General features: G+C 40.4%; 1 long non-coding RNA gene across 1 annotated transcript; it reads right to left on the bottom strand.

The window, feature by feature from the left end:
* Nucleotides 1-307: 307 nt before the first annotated feature.
* On the bottom strand, nucleotides 308-4,317 carry LOC147379962 (uncharacterized). The gene is made up of 2 exons (XR_015165202.1): nucleotides 1,115-4,317; nucleotides 308-491 (listed from the first exon to the last, which is right to left on the bottom strand). It is a non-coding gene; the product is annotated as an uncharacterized LOC147379962 (long non-coding RNA).
* Nucleotides 4,318-5,649: the final 1,332 nt, after the last annotated feature.

Raw genomic sequence — 5,649 nt, 5'->3', positions numbered from 1 at the left:
TGGAGTGAAAGAGGAGGAATTGGTGAATAATATACATCAGTGCTGCTGCTTTACCCACCCTCAACTCAAGAGGCAATAGGGTAAACATTTAGGAGCATACTACTGATAAGGATCCTCTGAAAAATGTGTTGAATATCCACACAATAGTCACAAAAATAAGTAATGTGGGCCCATCTACAAAGACTTTTAGCCAACTCCATAGTAATGCTGATGTGAGTGGTCTAAGAATCAGACTGTAAAAAACACTACTTTTCTACATGACCAGTGCCCATTCCCAACTTTAACCCAACAATCATGGACATCTACAGCAGATAAATAAACATTTGTTTGACCAACCCAAATAAGAAAACAGGATAAGAACATTACTATTAGTGTAGACACTTCTTCCCCCTGGCAGGTGGCAGTGGGGGTTCTTCTAACGTAGGAATCTTCAGAGGACAGCTCTTTCCAAAACAAAGGATATTCTGCTCAAAGTTAATTCCCACTTCTTCCTAGAAGGCAGAAATTGCTCGTAACTTTTAATCCATTTTTTTTGTTTGCTTTTAATGTTTAAAAAATGCTAAAACCTAGTCTATATTCTGTTATAGGTATAATATCAAGTCCTAGCCCCAGACTGCTTTCCTCATTTCCCAAAAGCACCTGAAACGAAAAGGGTAAACTATTTTTACACCAAAATAGTGGGAAATGGAAAGATAAATAGGATTGCTTTGGCAGGGATTACTTTTCATTGTTATTTTTCTTTTTCTACTCATTTTTCTGTTAAAATATTAATATTAGGCTAAATTTAATTTCTGCCTTTTCCATTTATAGCTACCCAGGAGAACTTTTCTTTGATTTGATGACTGAAACTAATGTTGCATTAGCAGTTTGATAAAGAAACTGATTCGGAATTGGCTTAATATCTGAGAGTTGTAAAAGTCAGGCAACAACAAACCAAAATATAATGATCTACTGGGGCACACGATTGAGACTGCAATATTTGGGACCTGCGAGGGTTCTCAGAGAGTACTTATCTATCTTTGTTCATCCAAGCCCTTTGAATTTGGGACAGGAAGTTGGAAGTCTCATGCTAAATCATTGATTTCATATTCAAAAATGCTCTATTGCCTCCAACCTTTGGAAGTAGAGGAAACCTCTTGAACTCAAATCTTTTTCAAATACTACACCATTTTTTTCTTTTTTCAGCCAAACTTCTTGAAAGAATAGTCCTTGGTTGATGTGTCTCCTTATTGCTACCTATTTAGTCTTCAGCTCTGTTCAGCCTTGCTTCCAGCCTACCATGGCTTTGAAACTCCTCTTGGCAAGGGAACTGATGTTACCAAATCTAACAGTTACATGTCTGTACACGTCTAACTTGACATCTCAGCAACAGTCAATGCAGCTTACTCTTCCCTTCTCTGATTGTTTGACACTATACTCTTGTTTTTCTCCAACTTTATGGATTTTCATTACCAGATTCTAATTGGCAGCTCCTCCTCTGCTTGCTTAGCCTCTTTTATATGTGGGAATTCTCTGGCCCTCTGCATGTTTCCAGCCACACTGTCCCCAGGTGATTTCATTTAGTCTTTAATTAAAGTACTATCTATAGTCCAATTAATCCTAAATGTACATCTCCATCTCTAACCTCTCTCCTGTATTACAACCTAATGTATTCAACCTGCTTCGTAAACATAATATGTCTAAATAAAGCTCTTGATTGCCTCAAATATTATGCTTTCATGTCTTCCTTCAGTACCATATCCCTGTTTTTTCCAAAAGCTTAAGTTCATTCTCTCCTCAGGGTTCACAGAATTTGTTTTTTCTTTCTAGAACCACCTCCCCACCATGTCTTCATACAATCGACTTCTTTTCATCATTTAGATCTTGGTTCAACTGTCACTTCCTCAAAGAGGCCTCTTGGCCACGCTAGCTAAGGTGGATCTCAGACATCCCAGAAAAGCTCTGTTACATCACCCAGTTTTGTATCTGTGTAGCAGTTTTGTATCTGTGTAGCAAACAATAAACAAGACTTGTTTATTGTTTACTTGTTTCACTTGTTTATTATTTACTCATTCCCCAAGCCTGCTAGATTGTAAATTCCATGAAGGCAGTACCTACTCTTTAGATTAATGCCTAGCAGATAACAGGGGTTGGAGAAGGCAATGGCACCCCACTCCAGTACTCTTGCCTGGAAAATCCCCATGGACGGAGGAGCCTGGTGGGCTGTAGTCCATGGGGTCGTGAAGAGTTGGACATGACTGAAGCGACTTAGCAGATAACAGAGGTATAAAAATAATTAAGTTATAAATTTTAGGATTATATATAAATCATGAATTATTCAAAACCATAGAATGTTGACAATGATTGAGCCCTGTAGAATTTCTTATATTTTGCTTAGAGTAGTGGGTCCTGAAACTGAGTTATGTCTGAAGGACTGTAAAGGTTGGTGGGTGAGAAGCTTCTTGGTATCTGTTTTATTGATTTGTGTTCATTGATGATATCTTTAAGAAGGGAGTTTGGGTGAAAATTCAAAGAATCCAGGAGCATCTATGGAATGGGGGTAAAGATGTGAAAGAGAGAAAAACTCTTTTTCAGTCAAATCCCAAGTACTAGAGACCACATCTATGTGGAAGGAAGTTTCCAGAAGAAGCAAACAGCCATTTAAAAAATTAATTTGGTAAGAGACAAGCAATGCTGATTCAATTATCAGGTACAAAAGTAAGACACTGTACTGGGAAAAAGGCATCTCAGCATCTCTGCACACCTGTGACTCCAGTGCAGCATGGGAACTGCTGATGCTGGTTCCTGTGACCTTGCAGGGGTGGGCCGCTTTGGGAGACCTTGGGAGCAGTCCTCTGGGAGGAGAGTTGGAGTTCTCACTTTTTGACTCTGCTCTGTTAGGATTAGCTCTTGTCTTAAGCCACCATGATGGCAAATTGCCGAGGCAGAAGCGGACGCTCCGTATTCTCTTTCACATCCAGTGGGAAGACAGTGCAAGTTTCTTGCTAGAAATTCTAAGAAAAATTCTCACTCTGTCCCATTATCTCTGACTCATCCTAGACCCATTTTTTAATCAATCCGCCTGATGAGAGAAGAGGTACTCTAATAAAAAGCTGAATCCTGGGTATTCCATTTGTAGAGGTCAGGGCTGGGCTCCCCCTAAACTAAAATTGAAAATGGTAAGATGACCCTGACCCAGGAAGTTGAAGTGATTTCTTTTCTTTCATTCATCGGCACTTACTGAGCTCCGACCGTGTTCTTGGTGCCCATCTAGGTGCTGACGATACCACGGTGAACAAAGCACACAAAACCCCTTCAATTGTAGCAAAATGCCTAAGGTGTCAAAGCCACCTAATTACTTTTGGCACTACCTTGGCTGACCCACTCATTTTTTAGAAACGGGGGATGAGGCCAGGGTAACTCTTCTCCATACCACAGGAGAGGCGAATGTTCATCAGGGCTGGCAGTTCTTTTCAATTGTAAGTTTTACATAATATGTCTCCCAGGCTACCAAAAGCTACAATCACCCAGGGCAACCATCACCTGTTCCCTGAACTCAGAGGTTGTCAGCTGCTGAAGTTGTCTTCAGGCAATAGCCAAGCATAGGCATGGACGGAAGCTGTGAGGGCAGAAGCATGGATGATGGGGTCATGGTCTCCCCTAGATGCCGGAGAAACGTCACCTGTGTCCTCTTGACAGGGAGCATTCACTGCATTTTAATATAATGTTGTTCTTTGCAGTGATTTTACTTTCAGACTAGTGAAGAAATGAGGCCTCAGAAGAAAGAATGCAGATGGGAGTTTGGTAAGGGACAGAGAGCTAATAAACATTTCTTTTCCAACCCAATATGAAAACACCCACATTTAAGGATATGTAGTTTGCATGAGAAAACTCAAAATGAATTATGCATTATTGATGTTTAGTAAATCAGGAACTAACATTCTACCATTACCCCACCCCATGCTCTTTCATTTTGGTAGTAATCAGTGGAAGTCTGCCCTTCAAATACCACCCAATATTTTCATTTTACCCTCTTTTCTCATTTTCATTGTCTTTCTTATTTTTTTTCTCTCTCTCCCCCTTCCATTCTCATATCTCTCATTCTCTTGCTCCCCCTCTTTTCTCTTCTGTTTTGCTTTAGGGTGTATCCTAGCAACAGCTATTTCAATTAAAAAAGGATGGGAAGGGCCACCAGTGTTGCCAAGGTTACCAGTATTTCCTGCTGTCACCAGAGGAAGTTAACTTGTGCATTGATCATAAGGGAATCAGATGCCTCGGCACTTTGCTACTCTGCCTTTCTCCTCGAGATAATCTCTTTCTCATTCAGAAATAATGAGGGTTCTTCACATCAAAGTTTTACCAAGTTTCTCACAGTCTCATGGATGTTATTATTTAGTAAGAAATTACTCTATGGCCCAGATGTTTATAGAAAAGTTTGGGGAAACATAAAATGCCAATAATAACACTAGACTTTGACATCATTTAAGGGAGCAACAATTCTATTCATTTGATATGCCCTCAGCTTTCCAATAAGATAACAGTTTTAATTGCCAACAGAGCCATACTGTAATAATGCCTCTAAATCAGATACATTTGATTATTTTTTTGGGTGGCTGGGGGAGGTTTAAACCATTTTATTGAGGGGCTTCAGTGGGCTGAGAGGACAATGAGACCTGACGTCGTTCTCCCAGCTGGGATCTCCCCAGCTTCACAGTTACTGAAAGATACTTTTGCTTTTAAAAATAAAATCACCATAGTACTTTGTACGTACATACCATTATTTAAGTGCTATACTCAATTTTTTAAAATGACAATATTTAAAAACATCTCTCCAAATTACTCTTAACATCATAAAAATTTATTCAGCAGTATCTTTTCTGCTCGTCATAGTGTCCAAATACTGTCTGAAATGAGGCCGAGAACACAGGCTCAGGGCCCAGGAGACCTAAGGAGCAGCCCCCACGCGTGGCCCCAGTTCTGAACCCATATTCCCCAGACTAATCAGGTTAAAATATTTACAATTTTCCTACATCAGAGCACCTGACATTAGCATACCCTCTCACAAAGCCCTTCCTTAGTCTTCCTTATTTCATGCCCACAATGGCTCTGAAAGGATGCATTTTCCCTATCTTACAGATGGTCAAACTAAAGATAAGAGATATGCATGATTTACATGGCCGAGGACCTGGCACCAGACCTTTTGACTCCCTTCCACCTTAACTCATTGTGCAGCACCTTCCTTCCAACTGATGCTGGGGAAACTGCGTCCATGCATATCTTTCTCCCCTACTTCCTTACCAAGTCCCCCTGGAAGCACTTCCTGAATAAATTACTTATGCAGTAATCCTCCTCTGGGGTCAACTTCTGGAGGACATGCCCTAATAAGGTTTCAGCTCCTATCGGGTGCTCCAGCCCTTACTATTTTCTTCCTTCCAGCCCTCATGCCTGGGGTTGGTAACCATTCCCACTGTTGCTAGTCCCAGAGTACTTTAACAGTCTTGGTGGTTCCCTTAACCCTGCTCACACTCTTTTTAGTTCTTTAATTGAAGTCTTATGAAATAACCTTAGTTTATTCTTGTTTAATGCAGATAACATAGTTGAAAAAGCCAACTCACTGATCTCCTTTCATCCTTCCCTCCCATCAATCCATTCTTCATAGAATGGCCGGAG

Source organism: Bos grunniens, chromosome 1 (assembly GCF_055505025.1).
Source record: "Bos grunniens cultivar Pamir isolate PY7600 chromosome 1, Bosgru_T2T1.0, whole genome shotgun sequence".
Classification (NCBI taxonomy): domain Eukaryota; kingdom Metazoa; phylum Chordata; class Mammalia; order Artiodactyla; family Bovidae; genus Bos; species Bos grunniens.
This window is presented reverse-complemented; position numbering and strand designations above follow the sequence as displayed.